We start from the raw sequence: 12,154 nt of genomic DNA on the forward strand, positions 1-12,154 counted from the left end.
CACAGTGAAACCCGTCTCTACTAAAAATACAAAAAATTAGCCAGGTGTGGTGTCGGGCGCCTGCAGTCCCAGCTACTCGGGTGGCTGAGGCAGGAGAATGGCGTGAACCCGGGAGGCCGAGCTTGTAGTGAGCCAAGATTGCGCCACTGCACTCCAGCCTGGGCGACAGAGCAAGACTCCATTTCCAAAAAAAAGAAGAAGAAATCTGTGCCAGCTCTGTAGATCTAGGATGCAGATTCTCATTTATACACGGGTCAGGGGACCTAACTGGATCCTCCCCATTCTTCTCCCCAAGACTTATCGTAGAATTACTCAAGGTTGTAGAATATTTGTGTCTGCTGTATTATATCTCAAAGCTCTCTAACAAATTGTATCTCATTTTAAACCCCACAAAATCCACTTACAGGTGAGAAAGCAGAGACAGAAAAACTAATTAACTTGCCTGTGATCTCACAGCCAGGACACAACCCAGACCCGCTCTGAACTCCTGTTCATTACCATACAGTACTTTTCTCTTTACCCCACAGCAATCCAAAATGGGCTAAAAATAGCCCTGGAAGATAAAATCTTGGACAAACAATAAGTTCCAAAGGGCTCTTGGATCTCCACTGACTTCTCACAACCCCTTTGTTCCCCTAAGCTGTAAGATTCCACCTTCTACTTTTTTTTTTAAACAGTCCAGAGGTCTTTTATTTTTTTTAACACCTATTATGCCATGAATTCACAAGGAATAGGTTCCAGCAGCTCAGGCTGCTTCCCATTGGTTCTCACAAAGTGTGCTTCTGTGGGTGGAAAAGGCTGGTGCTTCAGTTGAACCCAGGTACCTTTCTTCTTGGCTTCTTTCTTTTTCTGATCGTTTTCCTCACGCGTTTCAGGAAGCTATCTCGGCTCTTAGAGTGCTTAATGTACTTAATACACACGTTCTTAATGTACTTAATATACACGTTCTTAATGTACTTAATACACACGTTAATTCTCTTGGCAAGAATCTTGGCCTTGTTTACAACAGTGCCAACAGCATGCTGGGTAACATGCTCTTCCAGTTTTGCCATGGTAACACTCGTGGGCCATTCCTTTTTGAACAGTACCCATTCCCTTGATGTCTACAATATCACCTTTCTTATAGATTCGCATATATGTGACGAAAGGAACAACTCCATGTTTTCCAAAAGGCCTAGAGAACATATATTGGGTGCCTCTCCCTTTTCCCTTTGTGTTCGTCATTTTGGCCAAATACTGGAAGATGGTAGTTCCAGCCGAAAAGTCTACCTTCTACTTTTAAATGTAAAGTTTTTTCCCCTTCCAATTACAGTATCTGCTTTTTTCTCTTTTATGTCAAAAATGACTCTTAAAACAAGAAAGAGAGAGAGAAACTAATTTATTTCTTAGAGAGTAGATGTGTATTATAGTCTTGAGTACTTTGTTGATGAATATTCTTTTGTTGTTGTTGTTGTTTTTGAGATAGAGTCTTGTTCTGTCGCTAGGTTGGAGTGCGGTGGCAGGGTCTCGGCTCACTGCAGCCTCCACCTCCCAGGTTCAAGCGATTCTCCTGCCTCAGCCTCCCAGAGTAGCTGGGACTACAGGTGCATGCCACCACGCCCAGCTAAGTTTTGTATTTTTAGTAGAGACGGGGTTTCATCATGTTGACCAGAATGGTCTTGATCTCCTGACCTCGTGATCCGCCCGCCTCGACCTCCCAACTTTTGTTGTTTTTGAATTGCTCTTTATCTGATTTCTTTCCAGGCAGAGCAGACTCTTCAATGTTAAGAACATAGGGCTTTCCGGCCTGGCGCGGTGGCTCAGGCCTGTAATCCCGGCACTTTGGGAGGCCGAGGCGGGTGGATCACCTGAGGTTAGGAGTTCGAGATCAGCCAATCAGCCTGGCCAACATGGCAAAACTCCGTCTCTACTAAAAATACTAAAAATTAGCCAGTGGGTGCCTGTAATCCCAGCTCCTAGGGAGGCTGAGGCAGGAGAACCCCTTGAACCCAGGAGGCGGAGGTTGCCGTGAGCCAAGATCGTGCCATTGCACCCCAGCCTGGGCAACAGAGCAAGACTCGGTCTCAAAAAGAAAAGAAAAGAAAAGATCATAGGGCTTTCCGCCGGGTGCAGTGACTCATGCCTGTAATCCTAGCACTTTGGGAGGCCAAGGTGGATCGCTTGAGGCCAGGAGTTCAAGACCAGCCATGGCCAACATGGCGAAACCCCCTCTCTACTAAAATACAAAAAAAAAAAAAAGGCTGGGCGCGGTGGCCGCACCTGTAATCCCAGCAGCTTGGGAAGCTGACGCTTGGGAGGCTGGGGCGCCAAGAATCACTTGAACCCTGGAGGTGGAGGCTGTAGTGAGCTGAGACTGCGCCACTGCATTCCAGTCGGCGGCAGAGCGAGATTCTGTCTCAAAACAAAAACAAAAAAGCCTAGGGCTTCGGAGTCAGGCAGATGGAATTGGGAATTGGAATTTCAGTAGTGTTCTCTCAGTTTCTTAGCCATGTGACTTCGGGCAGCTCTCTGAGCCTGTTTCCTCGTCTGCGAAATAAGGTACTACAGTCGGCTCTACCGCCTTACGCAGCAAGAGCAGGGGCGACATTTAGGGCAGTCATTAACGCCCTGGCAGGAGCGTGGATGGTTCGAGCCCAGGGCCCGGCAGAGAGGGTGTCTCGTAGCACACTGAGGTCTGACAGTGCGCGTCCCCCTATCTAATTGAATCTCTACTACGACGTGTGTGGGTTCCAGCTCCCTCAGAAGCAGACCCTGAGAGAAGGACTGAAGTGCAAGCAGCTATGTGGGAGCTGATCCCAGGAAGCGCCTGTAGGGGACAGGGGAAAGGAGCCGCCCAAGTCCCTGCAGGGACTTCACTGAGAAATAAATGACTGAGGCTCCTGTTGTGGACAACCGGGCTCAAGCCTGTTGGGACCTTCACGTCGACTGGTCGGTAGGAAGGAAGCCTGGCTGGGGACCCACGGCTCCTGCCCTGGTTGAGGGAGGGCCGCGCCCCTCGCCAGGCTCCTGCAGCCCAAGGTAGAACTGCCTGCGCCCCCGGGGTGCTGCGCACAGTAATGAGTAGGGGCCCAGTTCCCTGCTGGGCTGTGCGGCCTCTCCCTGGTCTCTGTCTACACCGTGGCAGACCTACCCGGGCTGCTCCAGTAGACAGCAGGCTCGCCTCCATCAGGCACCCATGCGGGCGCCCAGAAGGGCTGTCCAGAGCTCCCTCCGAGGGAGGCGGGCCCCGCGGGAGCTGACAGCCGAGGGTGGCCTGCTGCCAGCTAGGACAACAGGGTCTGCCCGGGAGCCGTCTATGCACGGCGTCTGTGTCCAGCACATTTGCTCTCTTCCAGAACTCTGACAGGCAGGGTCTCACTGCCAGGTGCCACTCCTCTGAGAACCGTTCCTGGAGAAAAGACCCGTAGGTGTGATCTGTGGAGCGGAGACTTGGCTTCCTGCCAAGCATGCTCTGGTGGGACCCCCCCAAGCCTCAGGCTTCCTTCACACACACGCAGCACAACCAGCGTCCTAGTGCCTTAGTCTTAAATAGGAGCAGCTAGACAAGGATTACTAGGGCGGGAGGGGCAGACACAGCAGAACAAACAGAGACAATTCAGGTAGCAAAGTATTTACACATCATCCTGTGGTTAGATACCATCAGAACTGGAAGATAAAATCTGTACTCATGAATTGAGAATAATCAGGGACAGAGCTCTTGGCAACAGCCTATTATGTATTTATTTTTATTTTTTTTTGAGACGGAGTCTAGCTCTGTTGTCCAGGCTGGAGTGCAGTGGCGTGATCTTGGCTCACTGCAACCTCCACCTCCTGGGTTCAAGTGATTCTCCTGCATTAGTCTCCTGAGTAGTTGGGATTACAGGCATGCACCACCACACCCGGCTAATTTTTGTATTTTTAGTAGAGATGGGGTTTCACCATGTTGGCCAGGCTAGTCTCAAACTCCTGACCTCAGATGATCTGCCTGCCTCGGCCTCCCTAAGTGCTGGAATTACAGACATAAGCCAGTGTACCCAGCTGTTTTTTTTTAAACAAAGTTAAGTAGGTAGGTGGGAGACAAAATTAAGGAAATATCAGGGTAAGAGGGATAGAGAGATGGAAACTAGAAGAGAAAATATAAGAAATGTAGAGACTCATTCTCAGCAGTGCAATATCTAAAAAATTGGAGCTACTTGGGAGACTGAGAATCTCTTGAACCCGGGAGGCGGAGGTTGCAGTGAGCCAAGACTCCACCACTGCAATCTCGCGATTATCTATCAAGCAATTCTCCTGCCTCAGCCTCCTAAGTAGCTGGGACTACAGGTGCCTGCCACCATGCCTGGCTAATTTTTGTATTTTTAGTAGAGATGGGGTTTCACCATGTTGGCCAGAATGGTCTCGATCTATTGACCTAGTGATCCGCCCACCTCGGATTACAGGCGTGAGCCACCGTGCCCAGCCCTTTTATTTATTTATTTATTTATTTATTTATTTTTGAGACGTTGTTTCGCTCTTGTTGCCCAGGCTGGAGTGCAATGGCGTGATCTCAACTCACTGCAAACTCTGTCTCCCAGATTCAAGCGATTCTCCTGCCTCAGCCTCCAGAGTAGCTGGGATTACAGGCATGCACCACCACGCCTGGCTATTTTTTTTTTTTTTTTTTTTGTATTTTTAGTAGAGACAGAGTTTCTCCATGTTGGTCAGTCTGGTCTCAAACTCCCGATCTCAGGTGATTTGACCGCCTCGGCCTCCCAAAGTGCTGGGATTATAGGCATGAGCCACCGCACCTGGCTAAAAGTCAGGTTTTTTTTGTTGTTTTTTTTTTTTGAGACGGAGTCTCGCTGTGTCGCCCAGGCTGGAGTGCAGTGGCCGGATCTCAGCTCATTGCAAGCTCCGCCTCCCGGGTTTTTACGCCATTCTCCTGCGTCAGCCTCCCGAGTAGCTGGGACTACAGGCGCCCACCACCTCGCCCAGCTAGTTTTTTGTATTTTTTAGTAGAGACGGGGTTTCACCGTGTTAGCCAGGATGGTCTCGAACTCCTGACCTCGTGATCCGCCCGTCTCGGCCTCCCAAAGTGCTGGGATTACAGGCTTGAGCCACCGCGCCCGGCCTAAAAGTCAGTTTTTAATAAGAACAAACCCAGTCTATACTTGTCTATATCAAATAGTCTAAAAATTTGGACCATTTTGTGACAAACATAAGCAAGTCTCAAGGTTACAAGAAAACAGTCCTTGAAACTATTAACACAAGGCTAGCCCTTACACTTCTTAACAAAAAGATGTAGCCAGAAGCTTGTTTTATGATGATAAGGTACAGAATAACTGTAGATTTAACAGATTTGTTACTAAACTGTTTCTCATCTATCTAAACAATATCTAATGTCTAGCTCAAGGTGGTTCTTTTAAAAGTATCTGTTTTAACAGATTCTTATTCTATCAAGGTTTTTCATCAAATGCCTCCACTTCAGCTAGATTTTCTAGCCAAGTCTGTCTGCAAGGAAATGAGGCTTAATTCCACCCAAAACACCAGAGAGAACTGATAATCCTAAACTTCCAGAGGGCGGAAAAAAACTTCCTCTACTGCAACAGACACTGCAGGTAGTCTGCCAAACAGCCATCTTCCCTTTCCTGCCTGTTAACAGAAGCCAGGTTTGGGGGCCTGTAGCGCGGCCCTCTGGAGGGAAGAATCATGATTGCACCAGGCACAGGGGGCCCCTTGGCCAGCTATTGAACTGTGCGGTATGGCACAGTTCTGACCAAGCAAATTCAGGGAGGTGTTTGCTGGGAATGGTGTAATTTTCTTGCTTCTCTCCTTGTGACTCAGGCTGTGACGTTTGGAGCTGGCACAGTCATCTTATCTCCTTGAAGTGTGACATCATCAACATGCTGAGGATGGAGGAGCAGAGAGCAGAAAGGAGCCTGGGCCCTGGTGAGCACGGGGAGGTGCCAGTTCAGCCTTGGGATAGCTTACTTCTAGTCCTCCTACTAAGGAAGCAATCAATGTACCTATACTATTCTTAGACAGATATTATGTTCCGAAGGGAGTCACCCAAACTATGCCTCTTTAGCATAAGGATTATTTTGAGCTGAAGGCAATTGAAAAGCAGCAGACTCAAGAAAAGCTCTCTAGGCCGGGCGCGGTGGCTCAAGCCTGTAATCCCAGCACTTTGGGAGGCCGAGACGGGTGGATCACAAGGTCAGGAGATCGAAACCATCCTGGCTAACACGGTGAAACCCCGTCTCTACTAAAAAATACAAAAAAATAGCCAGGCGAGGTGGCAGGTGCCTGTAGTCCCAGCTACGCGGGAGGCTGAGGCCGGAGAATGGCGTAAACCCGGGAGGCGGAGCTTGCAGTGAGCTGAGATCCGGCCACTGCACTCCAGCCTGGGTGACAGAGCAAGACTCTGTCTCAAAAAAAAGAAAAGCTCTCTACCTTTCTCTATCTGCTGACAAAACAAGGCATACATTTCCCGCTGTGAAGGCATCCCCTGCTCTTATATCAGGAAGGGAAAGACAACCTTTATTACTGGAGTGGGGAAAGCGTGGAGATGAGTCTGCACAAACAGACCTATTAAATAACCCTTACCATCCATTGGTCTCCCCAGAAATTTACCTGCCCACAATTTACTGCTCCTAGAAGCACAAATCCTTTTCCTTTGTCCTGTCTCCACAATTCATCACTCTTTGTTAAAATGGCATACAGGCCTCTGGGTCTAGCTTCTCTTTGGGTCTTCACTTCTATTCTATGGAAGCTTCCATGTACATGTGAAAACATCAGATGACATTTGTATTCCTCTTCTACTGTTAATCTGTCTTTTGTCAGGTGGTTAATTAGCAGATCCCAGTGGCAGAACCTAAGACACCAGAGGAGAAGTTCTTCCTCTTCTACAGTTCCTTGCTGCCCAAGCCATCTTATTTGATAGGCATACAAAGAATCAGAAAGAAGAATACCATAAGACATCTCAACAGCAATATGGACAGTTAGAAGATAGCAAAAGGATATCTTCAAAGCTCAAAGAGACTACCAATCATCAGCAGTGGGTAAGAGTCCCCATTTTCCTCTGTCTTCATCAGCACTTCTGGTAGCTATGCAGTGGTAGCTCATTCTTTTATTTGAATTTGCTTATACCCAGTGAGACTGAGCATTTTATCAGAGATACATTGACCTAGTGGATTTCTTCTAGAAACTGTCTATTCATTTGATTTGAATTTCTTGTCTCCTTTCTTAATATGCAAAGTTTCTCTTGTATTCTGATACTAATCCTTTGTTTTCTATGCTGCAAATAACTTCTCCCAGTGTGTGATTTGGACAGATGACGGTTTGGATTCTGGACATACCATCTTTGAGAATGAACACACCACTAATCTTAGGCAAGCTACTCAACCTTGTTCTCCACTGTGGAAATCAAGTGATATAATCCAACTCACAGGATTGTTTGGGTCATTAAGTGAAATAAAGTGTGTCAACTCCCCATGAGTATCTGGGACATGGTAATTGATTAATGCATAGAGATAGGTTTAGTGTTATCAAGATGCATAGGCCAGGCTTTGTGGCTCATGCCTGTGATCCTAGCACTTTGGGAGGCCAAAGCAGGTGGATCACCTGAGGCCAGGAGTTCTAGACCAGCCTGGCCAACATGGTGAAGCCCCATCTCTACTAAAAATACAAAAATTAGCCGGGCATGGTGGCGGGCGCCTGTAATTCCAGCTACTCGGGAGGCTGAGGCAGGAGAATCACTTGAATATGGGAGGTGGAGGTTGCAGTGAGCTGAGGTCACACCACTGCACTCCAGCCTGGGTAACAAGAGCGAGACTCCATCTCAAAAAAAAAAAAAAAAAAAAAGGAAAAAGAAAAATTCACGGATTCTTAGAGCAAGAAGGAATCTAAGAAACCGTTGAATGTATTGATCATTGAATGACGATATTGAGACAGCACTTATCATGTTCTCAGAGCTGTTTGGGGAATTTTTAAATATATTATCCCGTTGTTATGAGCTCAGTACTCACAGCAATTCTGTGTAATAGAAGAGGGAATTTACTATGGGAATTGGCTCATGTAATTATGGAAGCTGAGAAGTCCCACAGTCTGCTGTCTGTAAGCTGGAGAGCCAGGGAAATCAATGGTGTAATTCAGTCCAGGTCCACAGGCTTGAGGACCAGCAGACCTGAGGGTGTAACCCTCCATCTGAGGCTGGTCTCCTGGGAAATCAGGGGGCTGCTGGTATAAGTCCTGGAGTCCAAAGGCAGGAGAACCTGGAGCTCTGATGTCCAAGGGCAGGAGAAGAAGGGTGTCCCAGCTTCAGAAGAGAGAGTGAGTTCACCTTTCTTCTGCCTTCTTCTACCTAGACCCTCAGCAGATTTGATAGGGTCCACCCACTTTGGATGAGGGCATCTTCCTTACTCAGTTTGCGGATTCAAATGCCAATCTCTTCCAGAAACACCCTTAGAGACACACCCAGAAATAATGTTTTACCAGCTATCTGGACATCCCTTATCCCAGTCAAGTTGACACCTAAAATTAACCATCACATCTCCCAAAGATTGGCAAGAAAGTCTTTTGCAGACGATACGGAGGAACCGCCCACCCTACATCACACATCTGTGGACCTGCTTCTGGGAAGAGGGCCCATAGCTTCCCTCAGGCTCTCAAAGGCATCAAGCAAACTGCCAGTCTAAATCCTAGGCGCCCTTCAAAAACCTGACAGATGCAACTTTTCTTTTTCCCTTTTGCAATGAAGAGAGCTCCCTGCACAGCAGGAGTGCCCTGCATGGGTCTTACTTGAGCGGATAAAGGAGAGGCAATAGATGGCGAGGGTCTCTGCATCTTTTCGCATCCCAACAGGGCACTCATTAAGCAAGTTAACAGCCTGGAGATTTTAACTGGAACGAGTATTCTCTGCAAACAATTGCTTTGAGGACTTAACTCTGCTGAGTCACCAGAATTTGTGTGAGGGTCTGGAATCTGGGCCCTTGTTAAGAAGCTTCTAGGTGTTAGTCCTGCCCCTGCCCCTGGGCATGGACTTTATGTAAGCCATGCCTGATTTCTGAAGAACCTCAGGAAGAGACAGCCTGCAGCCACTCAGTTCACTTCATCTCAACTAGAATTAAGGCTGGATGGCCTTTTTTTTTTTTTTTTTTTGAGACAGAGTCTTGCTCTGTCACCCAGGCTGGAGTGCAGTGGTGCGATCTTGGCTCACTGCAACCTCTGCCTCCCGAGTTCAAGCGATTCTCCTGCCTCAGTAGCTGGGATTACAGGCACGTGCCACCATGCCCAGCTAATTTTTTTTTTTTTTTTTCAGTAGAAACGGGATTTCACCATGTTAGCCAGGCTGGTCTCGAACTCCCGACCTCAGGTGATCCACCTGCCTCAGCCTCACAAAGTGCTGGGATTATAGGTGTGAGCCACCGCGCCTGGCTGCTACCTTCTGTATCTTTAGTAGAGACGGGTTTTCACCATGTTGGTCAGGCTGGTCTCGAACTCCTGACCTCGTGATCTGCCCGCGCCTTGGCCTCCCAAAATGCTGGGATTACACACATGAGCTACCTTGCCCGGCCTTGAATAATGATGCTTTTAAGGTTTACTTCTGTAGAAAGACTTTTCTGAATTAAATCAATTTGGGTTAAAAGTCCATTCAAGGTTTTAACAAAGTATGGTGAACAAATGATGTTTTAATGCAGCACTAATACTCCTACACAGTTACGCTTAGGTAAGGAAATGCGACTTGTTTAATTTAATCTAGTACCTGGTCTACAGCACTGGAAGGTCTTAAGAGAGTTTGTTTAAGCAATCTTGTTTCTCAAAGCCAAAACATATGTAAATTAAAATTTTTTACTGTATTGGGAAAATTTTAACTGATCACATTTTCCTGGTATGTGTATTTTAAAATGCCGATAAAATAATCTACCTAACAGCATTTTAATGTATAAACAAGCAAGTATGTGTGCCCAAGAGGAAACAACTGTGCATTTAGATGCGAAGAATGGGAAAAAAGTATCATGTCTCTTCTATACAGTAAGATTTTCACTCCACTTTGAGCAGGGCTTAAGGGTTACATTATAAAATATGTAAGGAATACATGTTTATTACATAAAAACTTTAGAAACTTAGCAAAGTATTATATACAAAAAGTATCCTTAATAATCAACAAATTGTTATTAAGACTTGAAAAAAAGTAGGCTAGTGTGGTGGCTCACACCTGTAATCCCAGCGCTTTGGGGGGCCGAGGTGGGCGGATCACCTAAGGTCAGGAGTTTAAGATCAGCGTGGCCAAAATGGTGAAACCCCATCTCTACTAAAAATGCAAAACTTAGCTGGGCGTGGTGGTGTGCGCCTGTAGTCCCAGCTACTTGGGAGGCTGAGACACAAGAATTGCTTGAACACGGGAGGAGGAGGATGCAGTGAGCTGAGATGGTGCCACTGCACTTTAGCCTGGGTGACAGAGCAAGACTCCATCTCAAATTAAAAAAAAAAAAAAAAGTAGTATAATTAGTGACAAAGTTCATTCAGGAGGTAGGAGAGGAAGCGTTTAAGAACAAATGTTTGAAGAAGATACACTTAACATTTCAAAAAATTATATATAATATGTTTTCACATATATTTCATTCTATAAAATAGATATTATTCCCACTCTTCAATGAGGAATTTCTTCTGAATGAATTTCTGCAGGCATCTTTATTAATTGTCCTATTTATAGCTATACTGCATGTGAGGGGTAAGAACAATAGCAGACCAGGTGCAGTGGCTCACACCTATAATCCCAACATTTTGGGAGGCCGAGGCAGGCAGATCACTTGAGCCCAGGAGTTCGAGACCAGCCTGGCCCACATGACAAGACCTCATCTCTACAAAAGACACAAAAAATATGTCAGGCATGGTGGTGCATGCCCATAGTCCCAGCTACTCAAGAGGCTGAGGTAGGAGAGTTGCTTGAACTCAGAAGGAGGAGGTTGCAGTGAACCAAGATTGCACCACTGCACTCCAGCCTGGGCAAGACCCTGTCTCAAAATAAATAAATAAATAAATAAATAAATAAATAAATAAATAAATAATGGTTAACATTTAATGAGCCCTGCAATTTGTCAGGTACTTATTTAACTCAAAAACAATTATTATTGTTATTCCTATTGTCATTGTTCTTATCACTCATATGCAGGATAGCTATAAATAGGACAATTCATAAAAATGCCTGTAGAAATTCCTGTATGAATATAAAACTTTTTATGAATAATCAATAAATCCAGATAAAGTATTATTGTAGGCAAGACCCACCGATGGACGCTAATATTGGTGGGGAAAAGCTTGAGGAGAAACAGGATATTTACATTGTCTTGAAATAACTCCCTCATTGAGAATCGCACTGCACCAGCGGAGAAACCCAGCGGGCAGCACTGTACTGGGTGATGGGCGTTCACGTCACCAAGAAGAGGACGTATCGAATGACGAAGCCCCGTGGGGATGCATTGCACTGAGGGCACGGCGTTATTTATGCAGTATTCTTGCTAAAAGTATAGCCTCAATCAGATCATGAGAGAACATCAGACGGCCCCAGACCAACAGACATTCCACAGCAATAACTGACCAGGATTCTGCAGAGGTGTGTTCGGGTCACTGAGAGACAGTCCCAGATTGGAGGAGACTAAGAAGCTACAACAACTGAATGCAGGAGGGCTCCTAGATGGGATCCTGGAAGAGAAAAAGGGTATTAGTGGGGCAACTGACCAAATTCAATTTAGGTCTGTAGCTTATTTTGCATCATGTCACTGCTAATTTCCTGGGTTTGATTATTTTGCCCTGGCTATGAAAGATGTGAACGCTGGGAATGCTGGGTGAGGATATAAGAACTCGCTGTCCTATCTGTCAAGTTTTCTCTAAGTCCAATATTATTTCAAAATAAAAAAGTATAAAGGAAAGAAGCAATGGCTGCAAGTAGGATGGTTCTTTCCCACTTGAGCCCCAAATTAACCACATGCCCCCCAGACAGTCGTTCTCCAGTTACTGCCACCAATCTGCGACCTGGCTGCTTCTCACAGGGGAAACTGTCACAGCCCCCAGAAGAACCGTGGTAGGGACTGATTGATTGATTTGTAAATTAAGTTCTGGGCAAAATAGGAAAGTGCTGGTTATTAATGATAAAAGAACTGGCCGTTGCTTGCCAACAACTGGCATATGATAAGCA

The 12,154-nt window shown here is 46.2% G+C and overlaps 1 long non-coding RNA gene across 1 annotated transcript; it reads left to right on the forward strand.

Moving 5' to 3' along the window:
• The first annotated feature begins 5,013 nt into the window (after nucleotides 1–5,013).
• LOC116270116 lies at nucleotides 5,014–7,611 on the forward strand. Its single transcript, XR_004178061.1, has 3 exons — nucleotides 5,014–5,576; nucleotides 5,803–5,907; nucleotides 6,802–7,611. It is a non-coding gene; the product is annotated as an uncharacterized LOC116270116 (long non-coding RNA).
• Nucleotides 7,612–12,154: the final 4,543 nt, after the last annotated feature.

This window comes from Papio anubis, chromosome 13 (assembly GCF_008728515.1).
Source record: "Papio anubis isolate 15944 chromosome 13, Panubis1.0, whole genome shotgun sequence".
In the NCBI taxonomy this organism is placed as follows: Eukaryota; Metazoa; Chordata; class Mammalia; order Primates; family Cercopithecidae; genus Papio; species Papio anubis.